This window comes from Spermophilus citellus (assembly GCF_964194105.1).
Source record: "Spermophilus citellus genome assembly, chromosome: 17".
Taxonomy (NCBI): domain Eukaryota; kingdom Metazoa; phylum Chordata; class Mammalia; order Rodentia; family Sciuridae; genus Spermophilus; species Spermophilus citellus.
Window position 1 is genome coordinate 40,808,508 of NC_138199.1, and position 19,889 is coordinate 40,828,396.

A 19,889-nucleotide genomic window follows, 5' to 3' on the forward strand; every position below is an offset into this window, starting at 1 on the left:
GGTGCTGAGACTTGAATGTAGTGCCTCACATGAGCTAGGTTAAAGGACAAGCCTTTTCTGGATTTGCATTTGGCAGGGAAGTAATAATAATTTCTAACTTAATTAAGAACCAGATACTTAACTAAATGCTTTACATACATTAGCACCTAACACTTAGCAATAACCCTGGGAGGTAGGCACCTATTTTTAATCTCCATATTACAAAAGAGGAAGTCACAAAGAAGTCAAGGTTAAGCTTAAAGGTCAAGATCTCCCATTAGCTTGTTGTTAAGTTAGGATTCAAGACCAGAGCACCAGAGTCAGGAGCCACGCATGCTTACGAACCACTAAACCGAACCATCTCTGTAGAAAATTGGAATGTCCTCATATTCTCTGTCATACAGAGGAAATTAGTACTGTAGTAAGAAGGAAAGGAAAAAAAAAGTAGAGAGAAGCAGAAACAAGAGAGAGAATTAAAGTCCTATCAGGGTTTGAGACCTTAGTTCCAGTTGTTTCTGAGGCCCCAGATCATCCTGTTCTTCTCCAGACTCAGTTGTGTTATCAGATATCCCAGTCCTTCCAATAAACTCCCCCATTTGATCCATGTGATGTGGCTTTTGGTCATTTATAATTCAAGGGCCCTACTGAAACAGAAAATAAGCAGAGTCAGGCATGGTGGTGCACACCTGTAATCCCGAAGACTTGAAAAGCTGAGACAAGAGGATCACAAGTTTGAGGCCAGCCTCAGCAACTTAGCAAAACCCTCAGCAACTTAGTGAGGCTCTGTCGCAAAATAAAAAATTAAAAAAAAAAAAGTTGGGGATGTAGATCAGTGGTAAAGTGTCCCTGGATTTAATCCCCAGTACCAGAAAGAAGAAGGAAGGAAAGGAGGGAGGGAAGAAAACAGAGTATTTTTCAAGGGAATAAGAGAGTCTAAGTATTAACCTCCAGAGCGACATGAAACAAAATATTAATGAACTGTCTGATCCAAACTGTGTTATCTTGCTTGCAAGAAACAGAGACTCAGTCAAGTTACTAGAGACAAAATACTCATTACTCAGAGAAAAATCAGAGAAAAATTTGGGGCTGGGGTTGTAGCTCAATGGTAGAGCACTTGCCTAGCATGTGTGAGGCGCTGGGTTTGATCCTAACACCACATAAAAAATAAATAAATAAAGGTATTGTGTTCATCTACAACTAAAAACATTTTTTTTAAAGGAGGGTGCATAGAAATGAGACACGTGTACTGAAACCTGGTTGAACTGAACTACAGAGGCTGCAGCCAAGTTGGAACTGCAGTTGTAGCACTAGGGAACAGCCACTGGCCCTCTTCTCAGGATTTTTTGACCTCTAGGTGAGTCAGCACCACCCTCCCTCGGGGCCCACTTTCTTAACCTACTCATCTTGCACCCAGCTGCAAAAATGACCACTCTAGCTTCTATGCTTCTACCAGTTTCAGCACATGTCAAAAGAGAAACTTCCCTTTGTGTCTCTTATTGCAGGTTCCCAAAAGAGAAGACTTCACTTCTGCGTATCTTTTTTTTTTTTTTAGTTTAAGAAAATTTTTTTAAAAATTTGTTCTAATTAGTTATATGTGACAATAAAATGCATTTTGACACATTGTACACAAATGGAGCACAACTTCTCCTTCCTCTGGGGGAACATGGTTCATTCAGAGTCACACCAGTAGTGTAATCATACATGGACACTGCTTATCTCTTAAAACCAAACTCCCTGAGGCAAAGGTGGCTGGGTATAGTTTATAGCCACCCCCTTGGACCAGGTGTCCAATTGGTTGTGGTCATGGTCATGTGGCCCACTGCTTCCTTAGTAATGTGAGTGGTTCAGGATTTTACTAGAAAGGGCTGTGGGCATGGCCAGTAATAATTGGCATCTCTAATCAAGCCAACTTAAATGTAATTTGAACTCTTGCCAATAAGAAAAATTAAACATGTTGTAAACATGGGCAACTCATTTCCCAAGGACCCTCTGTAATTATCTCAGGTTGGTGAGAGAGTTCACCTTCTGGTGCTTGTGGGCATGTGTGCCATCCCCTACCTCAAAGTGCATCTTCTCCACGTCCCCAGTCCTGCCTGCACCTGTCTTAAACAGTCTGCAGTGAGCTAGACTTCTCCACTCACTTGGGAGTCTATTAATTTTTTTTCTCCCCTTAACCACACTAAAGACTTTGCTTAGTAAAGCATTTTGAAGATTTAGAAAGTGACTGCTCAGTCTGCTTAGGATTTATATCTCAAACAGATGTGCCAAGAAGTCATAGGAATCAAACTGCTGTTCTGTGACTAGAATAATATATTAACTTGTCTTTTAGTAGTTTCAATTACACAGCTGTACAAATTGCAGTGGAGTTGTCACAGCTAAAGATGCTTTTATCAAAAGTACATCACTTCTTCAAGGGTGGAGATTTTGGCATGGCAGCCACCTCGAGGGACATGCATGCATCTTTGCATATCACCAGGGACAAGTGATTTTTCTAAAGCTGCAAAAATAATTCTTATTACTCGAAAGAAAATCATCCAGGTACTTTCGATATGGTAGTACTTAACTCACCCAGATGAACCCTCTGTCCCTCATCAATAATCACTAAACTAGATATTATTTCATAAGGAAAATAAGAAGCTTCTAAATAACAGTATCATCATCTAACACTTTTGGTCTCTCTGTGCCTCAGTTTCCTCAACTGTTAAATCAGAGTATTTGTGCCTATCTTATGGAGTTGTTGGAAAAGCCAATGAGACAATGTTTATAAAGAGCCTAGAAAACTGCCAAACAGGGCTGGAGGTGTGAATCAGTGGTAGAGCACTTGCCTAGCATATGTGAGGCCAGGGTTTCAATCCTCAGCACTATCAAAGAAAAAAGAAAGAAAAGAAAAAGAAAATTACAAAACATAAATGATCAATGAATGTTAATCATTCTAATTATCATTACATTTCATTTTTTACCTTACTATTTTTAAGGTGTTTCTAGCATACAGATTCTTTTTGGGGGGGGTGGGGTGGGGTGGGTGCTGGGGTTGATCCCAGAACTTTGTGCATAGAGATTCTCTTTAGCCTAAAAATAATGCATGAGTAGCATGGTGGTAATTATTCTTATTTTATACTATAACAAATAGAAAAAATATGTCAGTTTACCAGGAAAAGTGGTTTTTCTTTCTTTTCTTTTTAAAAATATCTTTATTTATTTACTTATTTTTAATGTGGTGCTGAGGATCGAAGCCAGTGCCTCATGCATGCCAGGCGAGTGCGCAACCACTTGAGCCACATCCCAAGCCCCCGGAATAGTGGTTTTTCTAAGGCCACATGGACAATCACTTCCACTTGTTTCTTTCTTTATTTTTTAGTTGTCGATGGACTTTTATTTTATTTTTATGTGGTGCTGAGAATCGAACCCAGTGCCTCACACATGCCAGGCTCTACCACTGAGCCACATCCCCAGGCTCCAGTTGAGTGTTTCTTTTGCACAGAACTTAAGCTGTGACAGGGACATTGGTAAAGGGGAAGCTTAAAACAGTAAAGGGGAATGAGAGGAAGGGAGCCGGTATGGGAAAAGGAAGGACCCTAGAATGAATGGGACATAACTTTCCTATGTTCATATATGAATATATGACCAGTGTAGAACTCCACGTCATGCACAACCACAAGAATGGGAAGTTATACTCCATGTACATATAATATGTCAAAATACATTCTATTGTCATGTATAACTAAAAAGAACAAGCTATAAAATTTTTAAAAAAATATCATAGTGGGCTGGGGATGTGGCTCAAGCGGTAGCGCGCTCGCCTGGCATGCGTGCGGCCTGGGTTCGATCCTCAGCACCACATACAACAAAGATGTTGTGTCCGCCGAGAACTAAAAAATAATAAATATTAAAATTCTCTCTCTCTCTCCCTCTCTGTCTCTCTCTCACTCTCTCTTAAAAAAATTAAAAAAATAAAAAAATAAAAATATCATAGTAAAGGAAAAATTCTTCACAACTTTCACATAAGAATTGCTACTCAACTGGAAATTTCCTGTGGTCATCTATCGTTGGCAGCCTGGAAAGCTAAAGGGATCATTAGCTACAATACAATTAAATACTGATTTGAATTACAACTAACATGCATTTAAAAGTTTTTCTGCCAGGCATCATAGCGCACACCTGTACTCCCAGCAGCTTGGGAGGCTGAGGCAGAAGGATCTTGAGTTTAAAGCCAGCCTCAGCAATGTATCAAGGCACTTGGCAACTCAGCAAGATCCTGTCTCTAAATAAAATATTTAAAAAGGGCTGGGGCTGTGGCTCAGTGGGTAAGTGCCCCTGAGTTCAATCTCCAGTAAAAAAAAAAAAAAAAAAAAAAAAAAAATTGGAGTCTCATGAAAGGGGTCAAAAAGAAGAACAAGAAGAAAAAAAAAAAAAAAAAAAAAACAACAACAACAAACTCCAGGGAATAACAGGCAAACATAACAATCAGAGTTGTAAGGGGGAAATGCTGGTACTAGTCCTGAAAAAGGAGGCTAACCTTGGAAATATGCTGCAAAGTGTGGAATTACACCAGAGAGCCATTAAGCCTCATTCTGCAAGGGGAGCTTCAGAGATCCCTGATCAATTGTACCTCGGAGCTCCCCATAGAATCAAATGCAAGTACTCTCTGGAGGAAAGCAATTCTCAACATGCATCTTAGGGATTTCCACAAATGAAGGTCAATAAGATATGAGCTCACACTAAAAAAAAAAAAAAATCAGCAACACATAAACACTTGAACTATAATAAATATAAACAACAAACAATAAATTTACATCTAGGAAGATGGAAGAATAAGAATTCAAATTGTCATATACAGATTATTATCTAATTTTTATGAAACATTTTTTAAAAAATGGAATAAAATAGAATAAGAAATAAGGAAATTTTAAAATTACCAGAAAGACTAGTAAAAGACCCAAATAGAGATTTTAGATTTAATTGATATAGATTAGATATAGGTAGATGTAGATATAGATGTAGATATAGATTTTGAAAATAACAATTCATTGTGAAAAAAAAACCAGAATGAAAACAGCTAAAGATAGGATTGGTCACCTGGAAGTTATATCTGAGGAATGAAGAATGAAGAATGAAGCACAGAGACTACAGGAAATGGAAATATGAAAGACAGATTAAAAGACGTGGAAGGCAGGACAAAATTTAACATATGTCTAAGTAAAGTTCCAGAAGGAAAGAACAGAGAGAGTTGAAAACAGGCAATACTGAATTATATAATGGCCAAGAATTTTTCCTTAACTGATTAAAGGTGAACCCACACATAAAGTACAGCATAGATCAAGCAGGACAAAGAGAAATCCACACCTGGTCATATTATAGTGAAACTGTACCTACACTTAAGATGAAGACTTTAAATTTCCAGAGAAAAAAATGTTGGGGCACCTTCAAAGAATAAGCAATAAACTATCTGGGGTGTGTGTGTATGTGTGTGTGTTTTGTTTTTTGGTACCAGGGATTGAACCCAGGGGTGCTAAATCACTGAGCCAAATTCCCAGTCCTTCCCCCTTTTTTTAACATTTTGAAATAGGGGCTCGCTAAGTTGTTGAGGCTGGCCTCAAACTTTCAATCCTCCTGCCTCAGCTTCCCAAGTCACTGGATTCAGGTTTATTTTGTTTTTTTAAAAAGGACACACAACAATTGTTTTCCAGTGCTCACAACGATCCTACATAGTAGTTACTATCTTTTTTCTACTTCACAATAAGGAAATTCTGGCTGAGAGGGAAAGTAGGTTCCTACAGATGCACAGCAGCAAGGACGTAGCATAGAAACACAATGGGAAACGCAGATCCTAAAACTGCTTCAGCCATAGGCCACCCTGTGGATGAAATCTTAGAAACTCAATACTGAGTAAAAAAAAGGAGGTGGCAGAAAACTATATACAGGATATGATTTTTATTTATTTATTTATTTTTTTTGCAAATGCAGAAGGGGATTTATTGAGGATCCAATTCAGCGCGCTGAGGCCCCAGGCAGGCTCGCTCAAAAAGCGAGAGCAGCCCAGAGCCCAGGATATGATTTTTATGAAACCTACAAACAAAACTAAATAATACATTGCTTAGAAATACATGCATACACGATTAAATGACTTTTAAAAAGGGAGAGTGAAACACAGTATGCAGGACTTGGGAGGAGGGACAGGAGAATGGAACAAGGAGAAGTACATTTGCAGAGACAGAGTTAATGTGCTACTTCTCAAGAGTGGTGGCAGGTAACAGGTATTCATTTTAATATGTTTCAAATTGACACATGTCACCCATACTCTTTTGTGTGCGTCAGATATTACACAAGAAAAAAAAAAGAAAGAAATACATTGACAGAGGACTAATTTTTAACTAGATTTTTTTACAATGTATATTTGAAAATCACTGACTAACCCTTATGATTTATGGTTAAGGGATTATAATCAGTCTCTAAAATTGAACTGCCAAATTTTTGAAGCAAATCTCAAAAAGGCTTTCTACCTAAGTCAATGATGGAAGTCTTTCCTGGCTTAGGATGTTAAATTCTTGGTATTTTATATTCACTCCAAATAGAACCGTCTATTCACATGGTTCTAATGAGTGTGCTGTTCACATCTGGATCATCATGGATGGGTATCTTCAACTTCATTATTTAATATGGAAAAAAATTCTACATTAAAAAATGTTCATGGGATAACTGTTAGAAAAACTAGCTTTGCTTTGTATTTGATGTCATGTGATTAAGTTGGTAACAAATTAAAAAAAAAAGGTCTTTTTGTTTTGGCATGAGAATTATAGCATCAATTCACTTTCTCATATCCAAAAATTGTATGAGCCAATTAGCTCAATTTTAACATAAATAAATCCACCTGGGTTACTATTATACTAAGAGATTTACTGGATAAACTCTACATGGATGTATTTGTACTGGACTAAATTTACATATTAATCAAGTTCTAATTGCTTTTTTTCGTCAATTTTATGCAAATATATTTACTGCTATTTAAACATTTTTCAGAGTGTTTGGAAAGTGCCCAAACCAAAATCACTAATTAATAATTAGAAAGCAAAATCATTGCTGGGTGACTCAGTGGTAGAGCACTTGCCTAGCATAGGTTCTGGGTTTGATTCTCAGTACTGCAAAAATGAATTTTAAAAAGCAAAATGAATTTTCACATTACATCTCAAGAGGAAGAATTCTTTGAAATGCTATTGTCTTATTTTTTCAACCTTTATAATAAATTCAGAATTAATATGCAATTTTAAAATTATTTATTCTACTCCATATTTCCCTCATACTTTCATAGTTTGTAGTTACCACAAAGACATCTTTGAGTTGGATGAGTTACCTGGCACCATCACTGAGTTTTGCTAGTTTGTCTATATGGGTGTGTAGGCGTTTTCAACACAATAATAGAGATCTGTATTATGAGTTCATAAATTCCATCTTCCCTCAAGAATTTCACTAAAAAATCTTAGTATCTCATGTTCTCTTAAAACGAGAGCATGTTTACTAGACAGACCCTGCAAACCCTTCACCAAAAATGAAGATTGCCTTGTTTTCATAGGGGTAAGCCAGTTTAGTGATTTATTAGGTTTACTGCCTTATGGGTTGGAAGAAATAATTTAAAATTTTTCTGTATAATTTTTCATACCCTTGGTTAGTTAATGAATTTTAAATTAGAATTATAATTTCCTAGAAGAATAGGATTTTCTCATAGATTATTAAGATAAGCTCTCAAAAATGCATCCCTTTTGAATCTGTTTTTACTAATATGTCCAGCTTCCTGTATACTTTCTATGAAATGATCCTTACATAGTTGTTTTTCAGGCACAGTGGCCCACGTGTGTGATCCCAGCAAAGGGGGAGGCTGACCACCAACCAGATGCAGGAGGACCACATATTTGAGGCCAGCCTGGGCAACTTAGTGAGACCCCATCTTAAAATAAAAAATTAAAAGGACTCAAGATGTAGTTCATTGGTAGAGTGCTCCTGGGTTCAAGCCCTACTATCACACACACACATACACACAAACCAAAAAACAAAAAATTGACAGTTCCCTTTAATTTATTGCCACTTTATTTTATTTTATTGCCACTTTAATTTATTGAAGCTTTGTGGCCTCCCTTCCTGAGAAAACTCAAATAATCATTAAAAACTTCCCTTGTTAGTTCTAAGCTATTTCAAGTTGGTTTCTGCACCCTGCACCAAGTACCTAACCCACATTTTATGCCAAACTATCTACTTTTATAATGATTCATTACATTGCATGAGACCAGTGAATCTCAGTTAATCTCTTTGATATCTGCTTATTGTCATGGCAGTAAGAATCCTTTCCTTAAAGAAAGATACCTAAAACAACCCAATCTGACTTTTGCAATTCAAGATCTCAATGAGCTCACCAAGTAAGGAGCATCCCTTATAGAAGCCTGCTCCTTCTTATCCACAGGTGCAAGTAGACAGATTTGGGTGATAAATGAAAAGAGCAAAGGATTTTAATGAACCAGTTTTCTGCAATACAGGTAGAATCTCTATCTTTGAAGCTTAATATTGAAACCAGATGCTTGGCTTTATGACTTCCTTTTCTCAAACGACAAGAAGAAAAAAATATACATAAGTCAGTGGTATCAGGAAGTGACTATTAGTTTTGCTGCAAGCATAATGCCTTTGAGCCTTTGAATGAAAGTACTAATTTAAACTATTCCTGGAATGAATCAATATTCAAAAAGAGTAACACATAAAGTTTGCTTGCTTGAGGCTAACATAAGTACTTCTAACTCTATCATGTGTGGTCTTTGCAATCTTTATTTCTTTTTCTTTTGGGATTGAACTCACGGGCCACTTTACCACTGAGTTACACCCCTCCCCTTTTTATTTATTTGTTTTTCTTTTGAAACAGGGTCTTGATACATTGTCCAGCCTGGCCTCGAACCTGGGATCCTCCTGCTTCAATCTTCCAAGTAGCTGGGATTACAGGACTGCGCCACTGCACCCAGTCGGCAATTTTTTCTTTTTTATTTGAAAAGGCATTCGTTCACCTAGATAGCTTTTAGGAGTCCAAGCAATGGCAGCCTGGATTTGCCATATGTAGAATAAATCAATTGATGTGACTCCTTTCCATTAGGAACAGTCCACTTTAAATTAACCCAATATGGAAGCACCAGTTGTTAATCTATGAATAAAAGCTCACCATAACTGTGTTTTGAAAGAATTTCTTAAAGTGGGGCTGGGGTTGTGGCTCAGTGGTAGAGCACTTGCCTACCATGTGTGAGGCACTGGTTTCGATCCTCAACACTGCATATAAAATAAAATAAATAAAATAAAGATCCATCAACAACTAAAATAAATAAAAATAAAATTTAAAAAAGAGAATTCCTTAATGTATGTACATTTTATAATTAACATTTTAATAACATCAAGATTAAAATTACATGTAGTGTCTCCCAATTGGAATGAGGACTGTTTTTTTTTTTTTTTTTAATATTTTAACCTCCAGAATCTGAAAGCTGGGGTGAATTTGGAGAGTTGTTTAGTAGTGTGTGATTCATAACAGTATTGAGAGAGTTGGGCCCGAAGAGAAGAAATGAAACAGTATGGAAATAATGTACCAGATTTAGCAAATGGCAGAGCCAAGGGCGAGGAGAACATGGGAACGATTAAGGGTAAGTGCCAAACATAATTTTGTTCATGCCAAAGTACAATTATACCTAGCATGGGATTATAAGAGGACACCACTGCGCCTGGCTTGAATACTTTTTTAGAAATTGATGGACCTTTATTTTATTTTACTTATTTATATGTAGTACTGAGAATTGAACCCAGTTCCTCACACGTGCTAGGCAAGTGCTCTACCACTGAGCCACAACCCCAGCCCCTGAGCTCATATCTTATTGATGCCCTCCTTCTTACTGAACTAGGGGTGGGGGCATCTCAACCACAAATTCAGGTGCACAGGGAAGGTAGATTTATTTTCCTCTAACACTTAGGTTTCCATTTCATCAGGTGTATCAATCAGGATGTACTAAGAAAACAGAAAACACTGGGCGTTTCTAGAAAGAGCAAATGTCAGTGAAAACCAACCATCATTTGAGGAAAAAGGAAGTTGCAGAAATCTTGAAAGCTATCTCTGTTGGCTGCATGGCCAGGGTAGAGGAGTTCAGGAAGGTCTCTAGAAACCATTACAAAATTTTATTTTCTTGTTTGTTGAGGTTCACGGGTCTTTGATGTTGAAGGATCAATAATGGCTTCTGGTTTTCTTTTATCTTCCAAATCTCACCAGAATGCCTGTTGGTGATTACAAGAATGAGCAAAGTAGTGAGGCTCCTGCAATACTGGCAAGAGCTTAGAAAAAGAGGGATGATTTGAGTACAGCAGACAATATCTGGTACATGGTGGAAGTTCAGTCCCAGTTCATTCACAGATTTCTTACTCTTTCTCCAAGTTACAATTGAGTTCCAGGAAAATAATACAGTGTTGGGCATGGAGGCAGGGAGTAGAAGCAGGAATGGATTCAGCTTCTATGGGACCTGAAGTTTATATAGTTGGGACAGCGGAGTCCATTAAGAAAAAGCATATACACATAGTAAATAGAAAATCAGGTGGAAATGGGAATTTTTATTTAGAATGAAAAAAATAATCACAATCTATTATATTTTTATTAATTTACTACCTGAGATTTTTTTCCAGTTCATTATTGGTATGTCATATCAATGTTCATGATTATATTTAAGAACATTTTCATCAAGTTTTTTTTTTTTCATTTAAACTGAATATTTGGAATATTAATTTCAATCTTTAAATTAACAAACTTATTAACCAATATATTGGGGTTTTTTAGGTGTTAACGGACCTTTATTTTATTAATTTATTTTTATGTGGTTCTGAGAACCAAACCCAGTGCCTCACACATGCTAGGCAAGCGCTCTACCACTGAGCCACAACCACAGCCCCTTAACCAATATATTGTTAATGTCCTCTTTACAGTAGCAGCATCTGGTGAGTTTTAGGTTACTTTGGTCGATATCGATCATTTCTGTCAAATCAGGAAAAAATTTAACTTGTTCTCAATGTGTTTTTTTGTTTCTTTTTCTTCATTAATTAGATGATCAAATAATCTAAAAGTCTATTCATTAGTTTCATTTGAAATTTAATTAGGATCCTTAATGAATTGCTGTTTTTGTTATAATCCAAAATTTAAACAATCAAGAATGTGAAGAAAGAGCCTACAGAATGGGAGAAAAATATTTTCCACCTGAACCTCAGATAGAGTATTAATCTCTAAAATACATAAAGAACTCAAAAAACTTAACACCAAAAAACCCAAATAACCCAATCAGTAAGTGGACAAAGGAATTGAACTACTAATGGTCAACAAATATATGAAAAAATGTTCAACATCTCTAGCAATTAGAGAAATGCAAATTAAAACTACACTGAGATTTCATCTCACTCTAGTCAAAATGGCAATGATCAAGTATATAAGTAACAATAAATGTTGCAAGGATGTGGGGAAAAATGTACAATCCTACACTGCTGGTGGGATTGGTGCAACCACTCTGGAAAGCAGTATGGTGATTCCTCAGAAAACTTGGAATGGAACCACTATTTGGCCCAGTTATCCAACTCTTCAGTATATACCCAAAGGACTTAAAATCAGCATACTATAGTGACACAGCCACATCAATGTTTATAGCAGCCCAATTCACAATAGCTAAGCTATGGAACCAACCTAGATGCCCTTCAACAGATGAATGGATAAAGAAAATGTGGTGTAGGGGCTGGGGTTGTGGCTCAGCGGTAGAGCACTTGCCTAGCATGTGCGAGGCCCTGGGTTCAATCCTCAGCACCACAAAAAAATAAATAAGTAGAATAAAGGTATTGTGTCCAACTATAACTAAAAAAATAAAATTAAAAACAGAAAATGTGATATATATATATATATATATATATATATATATATATATATATATACACACACACACACACATACAGTGGAATATTGCCCAGCCATAAAGAACAATGAAATTATGGCATTTGCAGGTAAATGGATGGAACTGGAGACCATCATGCTAAGTGAAATAAACCAACCCAAAAAACAAAGGCTAAATGTTCTCTCTTATGTGTGGATGCTAACACACAATAAGGTGGGGGGCAGGAGGGAAGTACTTTGGATTATATAAAGGCAAATGAAGGGAAGCAGGAATGGGAATAAGAAAGACAGTAGAGTTAATCAGATATAATTTTCCTATGTTCATATATGAATACACGACCAGTGTAACTCCCATCATGTTCAACCACAAGTATGGGAAATTATACTCCATGTATGTATAACATGTCTAAATACATTCTACTGTCATGTATAACTAAAAAGAAGGAAAAAAAATAAAAAAATTTTAAAAATCCAAAATTTATTTTTGTTACAACTAGCTTCTTGGATAGAAGAATGTCTATTGATTTAATTGTTGATCTTTATTGCTCTGCTTTATATTTTATTAGTTTTTTTCCAAAACTTTATTTTAATCTGAATTGTCTTTCATTTCTTAATAATACATTTAAATACTATATTTAAGCCAGGTATAGGGGCAAGTGCCTGTAGTCCCAGTTACTCAGGAGGCTGAGGCAGGAGGATTACTTGAGGAACCCGAGACCAGCTCGGACAACATATCAAGACCCAGTCTCAAAAAAAGAAGAAAAATAAAAGCTGGATGTGGTGGCACATACCTGTAATCTCAAGTATTCAGCAGCTGAGGCAGGAGGATTTTAAGTTCAAGGCCAGCCTCAGCAACTTAGTGAGACCCTGTCTCAAAAAATAAAAAGGACTGAGGAATAGTTCAGAAGTAGAGGCCCCCTGGATTCCATCCCTAGTACCAAAAAGAAAAAAAAAGTGTGGGATGGTGGTGATACATTTTATGGTAACAATAAAAACCATCTTCATATCGGTCCAAATTAGAGGACTCTAATTTCACTTGTTTTACTGAAACATCTCAAAATATCTTTCTATACTGCAGTTAAGATGATATCTTTCAAATTTCCCTTAACTGAATCCTAAGAATGCCTACAGCCACTTCAACATCACAGTACAGAAGGGAAAGACGAAGGAAGAGAAGTCCAAGTGGGAAGATGTGGTGGCTTTAATTGATTGTACTTATGTTTTCAAATTTAACAAAACCACAGGACCATGACATTGCTAGAAAAAGGCCCAGGAATGTGCAGGTCTCTGGTTGGTAATTCCAGTCCAATTCATCATGGGTCTCCATTTTAAGTCTACCTGACCTTTTTTTCCCCCTAAGGTTACTACTTAGCTGGTACTCATTCAGTGCCACTCTTGGGTACCCAGGTATGCCCTCCCAACCTCTTTAGACACAGTGTACAGGAAGCCCTTCTGGAGGGTCTTTGTACCTAGCTACTACTCAGCCATTTCTTGGGAGTCTTAATCTTCTCCCCATTCTCGGTTTGCATGTTGAAGCTCAGGTCCTTACTGTACCAGGTCCTCTAATCCTCTTTGGAGACTGTTGTTCCCCAGTCTCCCTGGAGTGGGCGCAGGTGGGGCAAGGCCTGACTCCATGCCTCCATTTCTCTTCAGATTCCTGTTCCTCCTCTGACCCAGGACACTTTTATCTCTTCTAGGGAAAAGAAGCCTTTGTCCCCTATGCCTTGAATTCTTTCCAGGTCAGTGCTTTTGAAACCTAAGCCTTTTATTCACTTTTTTTCCTCCTTCCTAAGGCAATGGATACCATATCGTCTAGCTAGTCAAATGGAGAAAGGATTAAGGGAAGGAAGGAAAAAATAAAAAGGAAAAGATTAAAAATTTATATATAAACTGGGCGCACTGGCACACACTGCAATCCGAGCTACTCAGGAAGTTAAGGCAAGAGATTGCTTGAGCCCAGGAGTTCAAGACCAGCCTGGGCAATACAGGAAGACCCTGTCTCAAAAACAGTTCTTTTTCTCTTTTGCAATATGAGGGATCAAACCTGGGGCCTCATGCGTGCTAGACAAGCACTCTACCACTGAGTTATATCTCCAGCCTTTTGTTTTGTTTTGTTTTGTTCTGAGACAATAAAACAAAAAACAATAAAACAGTCCAGCTAAGCTGCCCAGGCTGGCCTTGAATTTGTGGTCCTCCTGCCTCAGTCTCCTGAGTAGCTGGGATTATAGGTGTGCGCCACAGAATCTGGTTCAAAATAAAAAATTTGTCACACTGGTATCAGCTTCTCGTAACTTGCCCCTCTGCCTTCCTGCATGTTACCATACAGGAGGGGGGTGGGTTGCTGAGCAACATCCGTGCCTTCTCTCCTACATCCATGTTCAGTTTCCTTTCCTGCCCTACCTTAGTCACTGTCACCCCACTTGAGCCTTCCGCTTGTTCAGTACCTAGTTGTCTACTGTTGAAACCCTTCAAGTGAAATTGTACCCTTGGGAAAGATCCCCTACATACATATCAGAAAAATCTTGGGCTGAGGATGTCGCTCGGTGCTAGGGCACTTGCTTAGTATGCACAAGGCCCTCGGTTCAATTCCCAGCACCACACAAAAGTTTTTGTTTGGTTTGTTTTTTTTTTACAAATAAATCCTCCAATGTCTGTTGATTATGAAGGGACAACTGTTGCAATCCTCCCGGTCTCTCTCTCCTCTTTCTCTCCCTTTATTCTCACCTATGTTTCTCTAATTCACTCCATCTTCTCCAGCTGGCTCTGCAGCCACCACACCGTCGGCTGAAGGTCACAGAAACAGAGTGCCTCCTTATGACGATGGCAGCAGATGGGGAAGGCAAAGTCCATTCACGGCAGGGAATCAGGCGAGCACCCTAGACCAAGGGAGAGAGCAAGGGGTTTCCTTGCTCTACCTTGCGGCACCCTTCCCCTTAGAATAGTCTGTATTGAGAGGTCCTGGGTGCCCTCTTATATTCTGTAGGACAAGGACATTTCGTCACTCGATGGCATCTCTTAGCCTCACCTTCTTCACAACTCGCTGTGTCTGTTTCTAAATATCCACCCTCCCATTGTCTTATCTGAAGTCCCTGTCCCTGTTGTCTTCTAACCTGAAGACCCTTCCCTATCCCTCATGCTCAGCCTTCAAGCTCCAACTCAAAGATCATCTTCAAACTTTCTGTAGTCCCTTCTCCCCACTGCACCTCACCTTCACCAATCTTCAGCTTAATAACTACCCCCCACCACTGAATTTCTGGAACATTTCATTTATCCTTCTTCTACAACACAGATCACCTTAAACCTTGTGATATATATTTAAGCCCAAGCCTTATTGCCTTTGTGTGTGTATATATGTGTGTGTGTGTATATGTGTGTGTGTGAGTGTGTGTGTGTGTGTATGTGTGTGTGTGAGTGTGTGTGTGTGTGTGTGTGTGTGTGTGTTTTACCAGGGATTTAACCCAGGGGAGATCTACCACATTTTGAGACAGGACATTTTAAATTGGGTCCAGCTCAATTGCTGAGGCTGGCCTCAAACTTGTGATCCTCCTGCCTCAACCTTCTGAGTCACTGGGATTAGAGGCATTTGCCATTGTTCCCAGCTTCCTTATTGCCCTTGTTAGAGGTTGGTGACCACCAGCACTCTTTGAACAGGATCCATGTCTGGTTTATATCTATGTTCCCCATGACACCTAGCACAGGGCATTTTACATGGCAGGTGCTCCGTAATGTTCCATGAATCCACCACCTGGCCCTTGCTTTACTGCAGCAGCTTGGGGCTCTGACTGCATTCACAACTCCTTTGCCTACTTGGAAACCTCCCTCTACTCTTCTTCTCCTGTTTCCCTCTACAATTTCTATCTCCCACTCCTGCTGCCCTGACCAGTCTCCCTGTTAACCTCAGACCTTGCTCCTGTAGAAATGTATCCTTTCAGCAGCAGCTGGTCAGCCCCTCCTCCTCCTGCTCTTCCTGCTGTTTACATCCTTAGCTCTACTGATACAGGCTGCCCTGGAGGCTCGCTCTCCCCAGATTTCACCTGTTTAAAAATGACAGGCAGGAAAGCCTCAAAGTTCAGCTTGCTCTTGGTCTCACTCAGCCCTAGGGAGGGCTCATCTCAGAACTGAGCCCAACATTAATAATACGGTGAAGAGGGGAGACAGGAGTAGCACCTGCCTTGTAATCATGACACATGAGCCTTTTTATGAAGTACTTTTCCTTGTGGTCGGCAAGACCTAACTTGTTCTAGAGATGAATTCATTTAATGATAAGCTTAACCTTTTGATGATCTCAAAATACTGAACTTAAAAGAAGAAAATATTCCTGTGAGGACTGAATACTCCAAATTTTTCTAGTCAATGCCTAACACACACACACACACACACACACACACACACACACTTTTTAGAGAAATTTTTTCTATGGCTCTGCACATACAGGTGTGGCACAGTGGCACACACTTGTAATCCCAGCCTGGGGAGGCTGAGACAAGAGGATTGCTAAGCAACTCAGTGAAACCCTGTCTCTAAATAAAATACAAAATAGGACTGGGGATATGGCTCAGCGGTCAAATGCTCCTGAGTTCAATCCCCAGTAGCACACCCCCCCCCCCGAAAAAAAAGAGAGAAGTTGTATCTACCACATTCTATGAATGAGACTCCTGGGTTCAGAAAGGTCTGCTGTCTGTTTCCAGCCCTACAGCAAGTAATGGAATCTGGCTAAAAAGATAATTTTGCACAGTAAATGATGTTAGAACTTACTTTGAATGCCCATATTTCAGTTTTTATTCATTATATTGAATTTACTTTCTTATTTTTTGCAGAAAATAATTTATTAGAAAATATGATGTAGGATGAGTAATTATAATCAAAATCATCAAAAGTATAGCAAATACTACTAGTTGTATACCCCAAATATGGTCTTTCCTTCTTCCTCACTAGTAGAATATCTATATAATTGAGGATATCAATGTGGTAGCTAAAAAACCAGCTTCCCCTAAACTATAGAATCAGCCTAGATGCCCTTCAACAGATGAATGGATAAAGAAAATATGGTACATATACACAATAGAATATTACTCAGGCCTTAAAGAAGAATGAAATTATGGCATTTGCAGGTAAATGGATGGAACTAGAAAATATCATGCTAAGTGAAATAAGCCAATCCCCCCAAACCAAAGGCTGAATGTTTTCTCTGATAAGTGGATGCTGATCCATAGTGGGGGGAGGGAAGAATGAAGGAACTTTATATTGTGCAGAGGGGAGTTAGAGGAGGGGTAGGGCGTTGGGGTGGGACGGCATTATTACTCTACATACATGTAATCATACATGTATGATTACACTACTGGAGTGATTCGGCACAATGTACAGCTAGAGGAATGAGAAGTTGTGCTCCATTTGTGTACATTGTGTCAAAATGAGTTCTACTGTTATGTAGAACCATTTAGAATAAATTAAAAAAAAAAACCCACCCAGCTTCCCTTAAACACATAGCCTCAGGACTAAATTGAACAATTAGATAAAAGCAGAAATGTTATGAAGGACGTGGGAAGAGACTCTTTAATCTGGTGGGAGGTATAATCCGGGTTTTTTTGTTTTGCCCTTTGCTGTCTGGAATGTGGATATGATGGAGTATAGACTATAAGCTGCATGGGACAGGGACTATGCTATTCTATTTCATTTATGTTACGCACACAGTGCCAGGCAAGTAGTGGCTTTTTCCGTACTGGTGATTGAACCTAGGGCCTTGCGCTACTAGGCAAGTGCTCTACCACTGAACTACTCCCCCATCCCTTTTTAATTTTTTTAGTTTTGAGACAGGGTCTTGCTAAGTTGCCCAGTTTGGCCTCCAACTTGCAATCCTCCCTGCCTCAGCCAGAGAGTAGCTGAGGTTACAAGTGTGCCAAAGAGTGGTTCTTAATGAAATGAATCATTGAGTGAATATAAGTTAAATAACCTCTTGTGGATCACTAGAAAAAAATGTATTTCAAGTTCCAAAGTGATCTTTTGGAATTCACTTGTAAATTAGGGACAATCTAGGGCTCTTCAATATTAAATCAGGAACTAGAAGTAAAATCCCAGTCAATTCTCTTACAGCTTTAGAAATTATGTAGTCTTAAAACATAAGAGGGTGAAAATCATAATGCAATTATCACAAGAAACCATCAAAAGCCCTTAACTGCACTGGTTAAAAAGAGTGGAACAGATTCACTTCTTGATATCATAATGAAAATGCAAACACTCTGGCTAACACATACCATATCAAAATAGAACATTTTCATTGCATGGCAAAAAAGAAAAAGATTTCTGTGTTTTAAGCAATCAAAGAACAAAATTGAAAATGCAAGCAACTGGAAAATGGCAGTCCATAGAAATTCTCTGTTGAAGAACAGTCAATGTATGACTATAAATTCTCAATGTAATTTAAAACGTTCTCCGTGTTGGTTTTTAAAGATTATCTAGATTCAAAAAGAAAGCAGTATCAATTTGACAACCGTAGGAGACCTATTTTGGAGATGCAAACTTGGCCCACATCCTTTCTACTGAAACAAAAGGGCAAGCCGAGAGCTAATTGGACAACTGGAGAGCTCTCAACCTAAGCTGAACCAATCAGAATCTTTATCCAGAGAGGAGGAATCATTGTATCTGCAGAAAGTGGGGGACTCCAGAACTTGAGAGTAGCAGGAGTTGAGGCTGAGGCTGGCACCAGGACTAGCCAAAATCTCACAAAAGCCAAGATTATGGGGGAGCAGAAAAGTATAGCAAGAGAAGCACTTGAAACAAAGGAAAAAGGAAATATAAATGCAAAGAAGGGCAGAGACATGGCTGGAGGGCAGGGTGGGGGGAATAAGTTCTGTTTCTGAATTTTCAGTTCCCATGAACTCTGACTGACTTTGTTTCTTGCTTTTTAAAAAGCCTATCCTAGATAAAAAAAATGTGGCATCTATACACAATGGAATATTATGCAGCACTAAGAAATGACAAAATCATAGAATTTGCAGGGAAATGGATGGCATTAGAGCAGATTATGCTAAGTGAAGCTAGCCAAGCCCTAAAAAACAAATGCCAAATGTCTGCTTTGATATAAAGAGAACAACTAAGAACAGAACAGGAAGGAAGAGCATGTGGAAAAGACTACAGTAAACAAAGACGAATGGGGGGAGAGAAACGGAGAGAGAAGGGAAAGCATATGGAAATGGTACGAGACCTTCAAGGATACATAAAATTATAAGAGGCTATGAGGGGCAAGGGGGAGGGAAAAAAAAGGGAGAGAATTGAACAACAGCAGGGGAGATAGAGAGGGAAGATGGGAGGGGAGGGGAGGGGAGGGGGGATAGTAGGGGTTAGGAAAGGTAGCAGAATACAACAGACACTAATATGGCATTATGTAAAAATGTGAATATGTAACAGATGTGATTCTGCAATCTATATTTGGGGTGAAAATGGGAGTTCAAAACACAATTTGAGTCTAATGTATGAAAGATGATATATCATGAGCTATGTAATGCTTTAAATAATCAATAAAAAATTAAAAAAAAAAAAAAGCCTATCCTAGGGCCTGGGGATGTGGCTCAAGCGGTAGCGCGCTGGCCTGGCATGCGTGCGGCCCAGGTTCGCTTCTCAGCACCACATACCAACAAAGATGTTGTGTCTGCCGATAACTAAAAAAAAAAAAAAAAAAAAAAGCCAATCCTCAGTCCCTGCCCAGTGCCCTGAACACTGCTTTTTATTTGAATAAATACTTCTTCAGCACCCACCATTTGTCACATACTGTTCTTTGCACAAGGATGTAGTAGTAGTAAAAGAGGAAAAAAGTAAGAGTTTATTGAGGTCAAATAGGAGAATATAATGAATACATAAGATGATCACTATAATGCAGTGGCCTGAAAGCAAGAGGAGAGATAAATGCAAGGTATGAGAGGATATCTTACTTGACTTATGGAGCCTCACTCAATATTTTATTTAAAACAGCTCCAGAGCCCTTGCA